At 49.7% G+C, this 13,398-nt stretch overlaps 1 long non-coding RNA gene across 1 annotated transcript; it reads right to left on the bottom strand.

The window, feature by feature from the left end:
* Positions 1-934: 934 nt before the first annotated feature.
* Positions 935-12,019, bottom strand: LOC148135994 (uncharacterized). The gene is made up of 3 exons (XR_015754739.1): positions 11,928-12,019; positions 7,951-8,056; positions 935-1,952 (listed from the first exon to the last, which is right to left on the bottom strand). It is a non-coding gene; the product is annotated as an uncharacterized LOC148135994 (long non-coding RNA).
* Between the last annotated feature and the right edge of the window lie 1,379 nt (positions 12,020-13,398).

Below are 13,398 nucleotides of genomic sequence, written 5' to 3' on the forward strand. Positions count from 1 at the left end.
TGCTGCACCCACCCCTCCTCCCCCCACTTTCCACCTTCAAAATCATCACTGGGATGATCTGGGCCCACCCCCACCTTCCTGATCTAGAACCCAACTTCAGAATCATCACTGGGATGATCTGGGCCCACCCCCACCTTCAGAAATAGAACCCAACTTCAATATCGCCACTACGATAATCTGGGCCCACCCCCACCTTCCTGATCTAGAACCCAACTTCAGAATCATCACTGGGATGATCTGGGCCCACCCCCACCTTCCTGACCTAGAACCCAACTTCAATATCGCCACTACGATAATCTGGGCCCACTCTCCACCTTCCTGATCTAGAACCCAACTTCAGAATCATCACTGGGATGATCTGGGCCCACCCCCACCTTCCTGACCTAGAACCCAACTTCAATATCGCCACTATGATAATCTGGGCCCACTCTCCACCTTCCTGATCTAGAGCCCAACTTCAATCTCGTCACTGGGAAGATCTGCTGCCTCTATCCTCGTGGTGACTGAGGTGAATCTGCCACACGGGTCGGTATTAACGCGAAGTAGATGCTGTTTTAAAACAGGATGCCATGCTGGTCACCAGCCGGCGTACTGTGTACAAGTAAATAAAGGGTGACTCGTTGATGGGATACCAGCCTCTGCTCAGTTATTTCACAAGAAAGGAAAATATAAACAAAGGATTTAGGACCTCCACCGTCCAGGGGGCTGACTCTGAGAGGGCTGCCCACAGTCAGTGTTACCGCAGTTGGCTTTGGTTTTGTTTTGGTAAGTGATTCCTGAACTGGCTGATCTACACAGTCGGTTTGTTGCTGTTATTCCTAGAGAGAAATAATTTTTTAAAAAAAGCAAGATGTTGTTTATCCCGTGATATCACAAGTCACGTGACACCAGGTTATAGTCCAACAGGTTTATTTGAAATCCCAAGTTTCTCGGCTTTGTTCACCCCAATCTGACTCCGGCAATTCCACATTATGTCCATTCCATGGAAGCTGACACAAGTTCTGCTCGTCAGATGTTGTCACTAAGACGAAAGGGGGGCCTGCTCTCCAAATAACAAGGGTCTAAAACATTCTGCCTTTCCCCACTCAAATCCTCATGACGTCACCGGACTGGACGGAGATTAAGAAATGATGAAGGGCTTATGCTTGAAATGTTGACTCTCCTGCTCCTCAGGTGTGGCCTGACCGGCTGGGCTTTTCCAGCGCCACGCTCTTCAACGCTGAACGGAGATCAATGCAGTCTCCCTAGCAGGAACCACTCCCTTCAACAACATACCCATAAATCATTGCAGGTGACAGGACACAGAGAAAGTGGCCAGTAAAGGAAGTGGCTTTGTGAATAGGGATTCCTTTCTTATTCATCAATTGGATATCACTGGTTGGAGCCAGCAATAATTGCCCCGTCCCTAGTTGCCCCTTGAGAAGGTGGGGGTGAGCTGCCTTCCTGAACCGCTGTAGTCCATGTGCTGTGGGATGACCCACAATGCCCTGGGGGGAGCGGGGGCGGGGGGAGTTCCAGGATTTTGACCCAGCGACACTGAAGGAACAGCGATATATTTCCAAGTCAGGTTGGACAGTGGTCAGAGGGAATCTTGTAGGGGGTAGTGTTCCCATGGATCTACTGGCCTTGTCCTTCGAGATGGAAATGGTTGTGGTTTGGAAGGTAATGGCTGAGGATCTTTGGTGAATTTCTGCAGGGCAGGTAAACGTTCGAGGAAGGAGACCTTGCTCAATCCGTACAAAGCTCTTGCTCAGTCTCAACTGGAATATTGTCAAGAGTTGATAAAGCCTCGTTCCTGATGAAGGGCTTTTGCCCAAAATGTCGATTCTCCTGCTCCTCGGATGCTGCCTGACCTGTTGTGCTTTTCCAGCACCACTCTCTCGACTCTGATCTCCAGCATCTGCAGTCCTCACTTTTGCTCTCAATTGGAGTATTGTGTCCAGCTCCAGACGCTTCAGGAAGTCATAGACAGTCACAGAGTTTAACAAAGAGAAAAGTTCCCTTGGCCCATCATGCCCCATCTGTTCATCACACATCTATCTAGAACCCAACTTCAAAATCGTCACTGGGATAATCTGGGCTCATCCCCACCTTCCTGATCTAGAACCCAACTTCAAAATCGTCACTGGGATACTTTAGGCTCACCCCCACCTTCCTGATCTAGAACCCAACTTCAAAATCATCACTGGGATACTCTGGGCTCACCCCCACCTTCCTGATCTAGAACCCAACTTCAAAATTGTCACTGGGATACTCTGGGCTCGCCCCCACCTTCCTGACCTAGAACCCAACTTCAATATCATCACTGGGATACTCTAGGCCCAACCCCACCTTCCTGACCTAGAACCCAACTTCAAAATCATCACTGGGATACTCTGGGCTCGCCCCCACCTTCCTGACCTAGAACCCAACTTCAATATCATCACTGGGATACTCTAGGCTCAACCCCACCTTCCTGACCTAGAACCCAACTTCAAAATCGTCACTGGGATAATCTGGGATCACTCCCACCTTCCTGATCTAGAACCCAACTTCAAAATAATCACTGGGATACTCTGGGCTCACCCCCACCCTCCTGATCTAGAACCCAACTTCAAAATTGTCACTGGGATACTCTGGGCTCACCCCCACCTTCCTGATCTAGAACCCAACTTCAAAATCGTCACTGGGATACTCTGGGCTCACCCCCACCTTCCTGACCTAGAACCCAACTTCAAAATCGTCACTGGGATAATCTGGGATTACTCCCACCTTCCTGACCTAGAACGCAACTTCAAAATTGTCACTGGGATACTCTGGGCTCACCCCCACCTTCCTGATCTAGAACCCAACTTCAATATCATCACTGGGATAATCTGGGATCACTCCCACCTTCCTGACCTAGAACCCAACTTCAAAATTGTCACTGGGATACTCTGGGCTCACCCCCACCTTCCTGATCTAGAACCCAACTTCAAAATCGTCACTGGGATACTCTGGGCACACCCCCACCTTCCTGATCTAGAACTCAACTTCAAAATCGTCACTGGGATAATCTGGGATCACTCCCACCTTCCTGACCTAGAACCCAACTTCAATATCATCACTGGGATAATCTGGGCTCACCCCCACCTTCCTGATCTAGAACCCAACTTCAAAATCGTCACTGGGATACTCTGCGCTCACCCCCACCTTCCTGATCTAGAACCCAACTTCAATATCATCACTGGGATACTCTGCGCTCATCCCCACCTTCCTGACCTAGAACCCAACTTCAAATGGCAGAAGGGTTGAGAACCAGCCAATGCACCAAAGAAACATTGTTCGCGATTTGAACGGGAGAATCTGGCATCTACTGATAGCTGAGAGTCAGTAATAAGCTCAACAGGGAATTCAGCAAGTACTCCTCCACATAGCCAGCGGTGAGAATGTGGACAGGTCATCGGTGAGACCTCTTCTGGAATACTGCGTCCAGTTCTGTTCGCCCGGTTATTATTAAACTTCATAGGGTTCAAGAAAGACTTATCAGGACGTGGCCAGGAACGGAGGGTTTGAACTATAGGGAGAGGCTGGGATTTTTATCCCTGGAGTGTAGGAGGCTGAGGGGGTGACCTTATAGAGGCTCATAAATCATGAAGGATATGGAGTAGGGTAAATGGCAGTTGTCCTTTCCCTAGGGTAGGGCGGAGTCCAAGACACAGAGTCATAGAGATGTACAGCACGGAAACAGACCCTTCGGTCCAACCCGTCCATGCCGACCAGATATCCCAACCCAATCTAGTCCCACCTGCCAGCACCCGGCCCATATCCCTCCAAACCCTTCCTATTCATATACCCATCCAAATGCCTCTTAAATGTTGCAATTGTACCAGCCTCCACCACTTCCTCTGGCAGCTCATTCCATACACGTACCACCCTCTGTGTGATAAAGTTGCCCCTTAGGTCTCTTTTATATCTTTCCCCTCTCACCCTAAACCTATGCCCTCTAGTTCTGGAGTCCCCGACCCCAGGGAAAAGACTTTGTCTATTTATCCTATCCATGCCCCTCATAATTTTGTAAACCTCTATAAGGTCACCCCTCAGCCTCCGACGCTCCAGGGAAAACAGCCCCAGCCTGTTCAGCCTCTCCCTGTAGCTCAAATCCTCCAACCCTGGCAACATCCTTGTAAATCTTTTCTGAACCCTTTCAAATTTCACAACATCTTTCCGATAGGAAAGAGATCAGAATTGCACGCAATATTCCAACAGTGGCCTAACCAATGTCCTGTACAGCCGCAACATGACCTCCCAACTCATGTACTCAATACTCTGACCAATAAAGGAAAGCATACCAAACGCCTTCTTCTCTATCCTATCTACTTGCGACTCCATTTTCAAGGAGCTATGAACCTACACTCCAAGGTCTCTTTGTTCAGCAACACTCTCTAGGATCTTACCATTAAGTGTATAAGTCCTGCTAAAATTTGCTTTCCCAAAGTGCAGCACCTCGCATTTATCTAAATTAAACTTCATCTGCCACTTCTCAGCCCATTGGCCCATCTGGTCCAGATCCTGTTGTAATCTGAGGTAACTGTCCACTACACCTCCAATTTCGGTGTCATCTGCAAACTTACTAACTTTACCGCTAATACTCGCATCCAAATCATTTATATAAATGATGAAAAGTACTGGACCCAGCACCGATCCTTGTGGCACTCCACTGGTCACAGGCCTCTGGTCTGAAAAACAACCCCCCACCACCCACCCTCTGTCTTCTACCTTTGAGACAGTTCTGTATCCAAATTGCTAGTTCTCCCTGTATTCCATGAAATCTAACCTTGCTCACCAGTCTCCCATGGGGAACCTTGTCGAACGCTTTACTGAAGTCCATATAGATCACGTCCACTAAGTCCCCTAGCTCAGAGGGAAGTGAAAGATCCTGCAATCGGATCTGTTTCTAACAAGGACAGTGACATGTATCATACACAGTACTCTGAATATGATCTCGCCAACTCCATGTGTAACAGAGACATAACCTCCCCACTCCTGTACTCAACTCCACTCACCATAAACCATAGCATTCACACACAGACACACACACACCCACACACACTTACAAACACACACTCTCTCACACACACACACACACTCATGCACACATACGCACTCTCTCACGCACACATATGTACACACACACCCAGACACACATCACGCACAGTCACACAGATGCACAGTCTCACACATGTACCCAAACACACACTCACTCCACACACATACACTCCACACACATACACTCCACACACATACACACACATAAATCCAAACACACACTCACATACACACATACACTCCACACACATACACACACATAAATCCAAACACACACTCACATACACACATACACACACATAAATCCAAACACACACTCACATACACACACATAAATCCAAACACACACTCACTCCACACACATACACTCCACACACATACACACACATAAATCCAAACACACACTCACATACACACATACACTCCACACACATACACACACATAAATCCAAACACACACTCACATACACACACATACACACACATAAATCCAAACACACACTCACTCCACACACATACACTCCACACACATACACACACATAAATCCAAACACACACTCACATACACACATACACTCCACACACATACACACACATAAATCCAAACACACACTCACATACACACACATACACACACATAAATCCAAACACACACTCACTCCACACACATACACACACTTAAATCCAAACACACACTCACATACACACATACACTCCACACACATACACACACATAAATCCAAACACACACTCACATACACACACATACACACACATAAATCCAAACACACACTCACTCCACACACATACACACACATAAATCCAAACACACACTCACATACACACATACACTCCACACACATACACACACATAAATCCAAACACACACTCACATACACACACATACACACACATAAATCCAAACACACACTCACTCCACACACATACACACACATAAATCCAAACACACACTCACATACACACACCACCATACACCAGATACACACTGAATCACACTTGCAAACTCTCACACATCCACTCACACTTACTGACAGTTAGACTCTATGTATGATTGAGTGAGTGTGAGTGTGTATGATTGGTGAGTGTAAATGTGAGTGTGCATAATTAGGTGAGTGTGAGTGTGTGTGATTGTGTGATAGTGTGAGTGTATGATTGGTGAGTGTGAGTGTGTATGATTGGGTGAGTGTAAATGTGAGTGTGTATAATTGGGTGAGTGTGAGTGATTGTGTGATAGTGTGATAGTGTGATAGTGTGAATGTATGATTGGGTGAGTATGAGTGTGCACATGAACATGGATGTGTGTCTGTGTGGTCATGTATGTGACTGGGTGTGCACATACATGCATATATGTGTGAGCTTTTGTATGAATGGGTGCGAGCATGTGAGAATATGTGTGCATGTATGAATGTGTATGTGTAACTGTGTGCATGTATGTGTGAGATTCCATGTTACTGTGTGACTGTGTGTTGGGGTGTGTGTGTTTGTTGGGTGTGCGCGTGTGTTGGGGTGTGTGTGTTTGGTGTGTGTGTGTGTTAGGGTGTGTATGTGTGTGTGCGAGTGTTTGAATGTGTGTGCATTGGGGTATGTGTATTGGGGTGTTTGAGTGTGTGTGTTGGTGTGTGTGTGTGTTAGGGTGTGTATGTGTGTGTGCGAGTGTTTGAATGTGTGTGCATTGGGCTGTGTGTATTGGGGTGTTTGAGTGTGTGTGTTGGGGTGTGTGTGTTGGGGTGTGTGTGTAATTTGGGGTGTGTGTGTGTTGGCCTGTGTGTGTGTGTTGGGGGGTGTGTGGGGTGTGTGTGTGTGAGTGTTTGAATGTGTGTGTGTGAATGTATGAATGTGTGTGTGTTGGAGTGTGTATGTGTTGGGGTGTGTGTGTTGGGGTGTGTGTGTGTTGGGGTGTGTGTGTGTGAGAGTTTGAATGTGTGTGCGTGTGAGTGTTTGAATGTGTGTGTTTGAATGTGTGTGCGTGAATGTGTGTATGTGTTGGTGTGTGTGCAGGGGTGTATGTGTGTGTTGGTGTGTGTGTGTGTGTTAGGGGTGTGTTGGGGTGTGTGTGTTGGGGTGTGTGTGTGTGTGTTGGGGTGTGTGTGTGTGTTGGTGTGTGTGTGTTGGGTGTGTTGGGGGGTGTGTTGGGGTGTGTGTGTGTTGGGGGGTGTGTGTGTGTGTTGGGGGTTGTGTTGGGGTGTGTGTGTGTTGGGGTGTGTGTGTTGGGTGTGTTGGGGGTGTTGGTGTGTGTGTGTGTTTGGGTGTGTGTGTGTTGGGGGGTGTGTGTGTGTTGGTGTGTGTGTGTTGGGTGTGTTGGGGGGTGTGTCGGGGTGTGTGTGTGTGTTGGGGGGTGTGTGTGTGTGTTGGGGGTTGTGTTGGGGTGTGTGTGTTGGGGTGTGTGTGTTGGGTGTGTTGGGGGTGTTGGTGTGTGTGTGTGTTTGGGTGTGTGTGTGTTGGGGTGTGTGTTGGGTGTGTGTATGTGAGTGTGTGTGTTGGGGGTGTCGGGGTGTGTGTGTGTTGGGGGTGTGTTGGGGTGTGTGTCTGTGTGTGAGTGTGTGTGTGTTGGGTGTGTGTGTGTGAATGTTTGAATGTGTGTGTGTGTTGGAGGGTGTGTTGGGTGTGTGTGTGTTGGGGGGTGTTGGGGTGGGTGTGTGTTGGGGGTGTGTGTGTGTGAATGTTTGAATGTGTGTGCGTGAGTGTGTGTGTGTGTTGGGGGGTGTGTTGGTGTGTGTGTGTGAGAGAGTGTGTGAATGTGTGTGTGTGTGTGAGTGAGAGTCTGCCTTCTTCACTGACCTCTGAATGGAGTTGAGGTGAGTCTGTACAACATGATCTATGACAGTACCGAGTATGAAGTTCAAAGCAGAGGGTGTGACTGACCTGTACAAATTGGATGCTGTAAGGGAAACCCTTGTTTGAGCCAGGCTCCCCAGTGCAGCCGCCTTTAATCACATCCCCAGCCCCAGGATTATTTTCCATCAGTCCGCTGAGAGGGAGGGAAACAATGACAAGGCTAATACATTTTCCACGGGGATCCCGGAATTTGATTTCAGAATTGTGAAGGGGAGCAGATGGAGGTTTTAATCAGTAATATTCCAGGAATGCAGGGAATGGAACCTGAGCTGATAGAATATAATACAAACCACCTGGGAGTGTTCAGGCAGTGGGACTGGGGGCTGGTGGGGAGCAGGAGGTACTGTTTGCGTTAACCATTTCAATGCTGGCACCCACAGCAAAGAAGGAAGGGGATTCTCAAATGGGAACCCACACTGGGGTCCCTGGGGTGTGAAACAGGAAACGGTGTTACATTGGCCCTCAGTATTGGCTGTGTGTGTGTTGCTACGATGGAGTTGGCAGTGAGCTCTGTCAGTGCTGGTCATGCAGAGTCCCAAACTCCTAGCTTCCCTCTCAAACCCTCTCTGTCCCTCCATCTTGCTCTCCATCCACCTTGTCTTCCTTACAAAAATCTCTACAACTTACCCCCTCTGACCAAGGTTTTGGTCACCTCGATTTATTTCCAAATTCTTTGACGGGACATGAGTGTCGCTGGCTGGACCCAGCATTTACTGCCTGTCGCTAATTGCCCCTCGAGAAGGTGGGGGTGAGCTGCCTTCTTGAACCGCTGCAGTCCGTGTGCTGTGGGCTGACCCACAATGCCCTGAGGGAGGGGATTCCAGGATTTGAACCCAGTGACTGTGAAGGAACGGCGATATATTTCCGAGTCGGGATGGGGAGTGGCTCAGAGGGGATCTTTGAGGATGTAGTGTTTCCATGTATCTGCTGCCCTGGTCCTTCTAGATGGAAGTGGTCATGGGTTTGGAAGGTGCTGCCTGAGGATCTTTGGTGAGTTGCTGCAGTGCATCTTGTAGATGGTACACCCTGCTGTTACTGAGCGTCGGTGGTGGAGGGAGGGGATGTTTGTGGATGTGGTGCCAACCAAGCGGGGGGCTGCTTTGTCCTGGATGGTGTCGAGCTTCTTGAGTGTTGTTGGAGCTGCCCCCATCCAGGGGCAAGTGGGGAGTATTCCCTCACACCCCTGACTCGTGTCTTGTAGATGGTGGACAGGCTTTGGGGGGAGTCAGAGGGGAGTTACTCGCTGCAGGATTCCCAACCTCTGACCTGCTCATGTCTCAAATGCATGTGTGCTGTCATTTTAAAGTCTTACCTTGGGTTTGGTAATCTGAAGAGCAACCATCAAATACTGCAGATGCTGGAAACCTGAAACAAGCCCAGAGATTGCTGGAGAAACCCAGCAGGTCTGGCAGCTTCTGAGGAGAGAGAGAGTTAATGTTTGGAGTCTGGTATGACTCGTCTTCAGAGCTGTAGGTGTTAGCTGAAGCAATCTGATTGGCTAGGGTACCACCTTGTGTTGTGGGAATCGTGCTGGCCTCGTGGCTTAATGCTAATCTAGAGACTCTGGTAATGATTGGGGGACCAGGGCCCAAGTCCCACTACAGCAGGTAGTGGGATTGGAATCCAATTATTTCTTAAAATCCGGAACTAAGCGTCTAATGGTGAAACCATTGTTGGAGAAAAACCCCATCTGGGTCACTAATGCCCTTCAGGGAAAGAAATCTGCCAACCTTACCTGGTCTGGCCTACACGTGACTCCAGACCCACACCAATGTGGTTGACTCTATTAATGCTGACCCGGACCCAAATCCTTTGCGCGAATTTTTGAAAAAACTGATGTTTTAAATCCGCTGAGGTACAAAGGAGGCAATACAAATACAGCACAGGAACAGGCCCTTCGGCCCACAAAGCCTGTACCGATTCCTAATCCTTATTTAGACCCACTACTTATTCCCCATACGCGTTTTCCATCCCTCTGTTCACTTCCCATTCATGCGTGTATCGAGATACGTGATAAATGTTGTTAACGTGCCTATTTCCACTGCCTCCATTGGCAGGGTATTCCAGGCACCCGTTACCCTCTGGGTGAGTAATTACCTCCACGTTTCTCCCCTAAACCTTCCCCCTCTCTCCTTTAACCTGTGCCCTCTTGTAGTTCCCACCCTGGGAAAAAGCCTCTGACTATCTGTGCCTCTCATAAACTCCGTAGACCTCTATCCAGTTCCCACCACACCCCCCCCCCAGCCTCCATCTTTCCAGTGAAAACAATCTGGGTTTATCCAACCTCTCCCCATAACTGAAACCCTCCAGAACAGGCCGCATCCTGGTAAAGCTTCTCTGCACCCTCTCCAAAACATCCACCTCCTCACGGCAGTCTGGTGACCAGATCTGCCCTGAGTGTGGGGTCTCCTGTCGAGAGAGTGTGCTGCTGGAAAAGCACAGCAGGTCAGGCAGCGGGACACTCGACATTTCGGGCAAAAGACCTTCATCACTTTTCTGAGGAAACGTCGACTCTCCCGCTCCTCGGATGCTGCCTGGCCTTCTGTGCTTTTCCAGCGGCACACTCTCTCGACTCTGATCTCCGGCACCTGCAGTCCTGTGGGAGCTCCTGACTCCGTGACATTAACACTCAGATTATGCAACATTTCCTCCTCTTATTCTTTCTCACAGTTTTGGCCGCCCCAGCGAGCACTTATTTATTCATAGAAGACTCTCACCAACTGCACCTCCCCCACTCCCACCCGGTTCTCCCCAGCCAGGACCTGTCCACTGATTGCTCTGTCAGTGCCGTGTTTAGCTGGTCATGATGAAGGCCTCTGAAATTGGCCTCAGTATCCTCAGCACTGATGTGATCTAAGCAGCTGATCAGGCAATGGAACACAGTTTTTTAGAGAGTGTGTGACACCATATTGCTCAGAGTGTTTAGTATAGGATTTAGGGCACCATGTTGAGGTTGTACAGGACATCACTGAGGCCTCTTTTGGAGCACTATTTCCAGCTCTGGTCGCCCTGCTACAGGAAGGATATTATTAAACTGGAAAGGATTCAGAAAAGATTTACTGGGACGTTGTTTGAAATGGAGGGTTTGAGAGATGGAAAGGTTGGAATTTTTTTCAACGGAGTGTCAGAGGTTGAAGGGGTGACCTTATAGAGGTTTATAAAATCATGAGGGATGTAGTTAAGGTGAACAATAAAGGGCTTTTCCCAAGGGTGGGGGAGCTCAAAACGAGGGGGTGGCATATTTTTAAGGTGAGACAAGAAAGGTTTAAAAAGTACATGTGGTGCAATTTATTTTGTACCGCGTGTGGTTCGCATGTGGAAGTGGCAAATGTGGGTCCAGTTACAATGCTTAAAATACATTTGGATAAATCCATGAAGGGGAAAGGTTTGGAGGGATATGGACCAGGAGCAGAAAGGTGGGACTGGTTTAGTTTGGGATTACGGACTCGTTGGACCGAAGGGTCTGTTTCCGTGCTGTCTGACACCATGACAATCAAAGAGGACCAGCGAGACACAGCAGGCCAGAGGCAAGGAGGGAGAAAAGAATTCATCAGCTATTGTGCTGTCTGTTTATTTTGATGAGGCAGAGAACCTCCCAGACGTGGGAGGCAAGTGTGCGAGGGGGGGGTGTGGAAGGTGAGGCGTTCTTCCTCCATGCATCAGGTGGCTCGGATTTAGCAGGAGAGGAGGCCCAGGACTTGCAGGTCCTTGACGGAGCGGGAGGGGGAGTTGAATTGGTGGGCCATGGGGCGGTGGGGTTGTTGGGATGCGGGTGTCCCGGAGATGTTCCCTGAAATGTTCTGCGAGTTGCCCCCCCCCCACCCCTCCCTCGGGACCCTCCAGCCCCGCGGCATCGACGCGACTTCACCAGTTTCCTCTTCTCCCCTTCCCCAACTCCCCTACTTCATCCCAGGTTCCACCCGTCCATCTCCCCTTCCCTCCTAACCCCTCCCCTCCGACCTAACACTATCAGCCCCCCCCACCCCAACCCCACCCGCATCTACCTTTCACCTTCCCTGGGAGGGGGTGCAGTGGAAGAGGTCGAGGGGATCGTGCTGCCCCCCGAAGATGACATCATCTCGTGTCCCGTCATGGCTGAGCACGGCAACTGGATCAGACGAGAAACGCAGATTCCGAGTTCCTTTCATCTCAGTGACAGGCTGGGTTTGTCTATCCCTCCACCACCCACTCCCCACCACCCCCCCCCCCCCACCTCCCCGACACTGAACTAAGGCCTTTCAGTGGCAGCTGGGGATATTTATGTCGTGCTGCAGACGTCTTAAATTAATGAGTTTGGGAGCGCTGCGACCCATCGTCGAACCACGGGCTGCTGCACACGACAAATAAATCTCTGAAGCAGACAGGCCAGACATTCCTGAGACCACCGCTCACCTTCCCCACTCCCCAAGCGCACCTCCCCTCCAACAACCCAACCCCCCCCCCCCCCCCCCCCCATCCCTTTCTTATCGTCTGTGGCCTCATTTCAATTTCCCCTGGCTGTTTAGATTAGATTAGATTCCCTACACTTCGGCCCAACCAGTCCACACCGACCCTCCGAAGAGTAACCCACCCAGACCCATTTCCTTCTGACTAATGCACCTAACACTACGGGCAATTTAGCAATGACCAATTCACCCTGACCTGTACATCTTTGGACTGTTTGAGGAAACCGGAGCACCCGGAGGACACCCACGCAGACACGGGGAGAATCTGCAAACTCCACACAGCCCCAGGCTGGAATTGAACCTGGGACCTTGGTGCTGTGAGACAGCAGTGCTAACCACTGACTGCCCTGCCCAAAATAACACTCTCCAAGTTGTTCGCGGGCCCCGGCGAGAGAGAAACACCAGGAATTCCGTGTTCAAAGATGGCGTACTTGCCGTTCTCACTGTCCGAGAGAAAGCGAGGCCTGCAGGTGCTGGAGATTAGAGTCGAGAGTGTGTCGCTGGAAAAGCACAGCAGGTCAGGCAGCATCAGAGGAGCAGGAGAGTCGACGTTTTGAGCATCAGCCCTTCATCAGCAGCCCACTGATCAGGCCCTGGACCCCACCTCCATGTTTTGGTCTCTGTTTGATCAGGCAGTAGGGTCATCATAACAGATCATTGATGATTTTACGCACTGCATTGAGGGGTGGGGGACAGAGAAATCAATTCAACGTCCTTTCTCATTCGTTCAAAGGATGTAGGCGACCCCGGCTAAGCCATCATTTTGTCATTCCTGATGAAGGCCTTTTTCCCGAAACGTCGATTCTCCTGCTCCTCGGATGCTGCCTGACCTGCTGCGCTTTTCCAGCACCACTCTGATCTAGACGCCATTTTGTCACCCCCATCCCTCATCAGCCGACAGGAAGTTCTGTAGAGCCGCCATTTTGAACCGGAGTGTATGACCCACAATGCCCTTAGGGAGGGAATTCCAGGATTTCCGCCCAGCGACACTGAACGAACGGCGATGTACTTCCAAGTTGGGATGGTTTCC

Source organism: Chiloscyllium plagiosum, unplaced genomic scaffold (genome assembly GCF_037043375.1).
Source record: "Chiloscyllium plagiosum isolate Xiang-an unplaced genomic scaffold, Cpla_swu_hap1 HiC_scaffold_47, whole genome shotgun sequence".
NCBI classification, from domain to species: Eukaryota; Metazoa; Chordata; class Chondrichthyes; order Orectolobiformes; family Hemiscylliidae; genus Chiloscyllium; species Chiloscyllium plagiosum.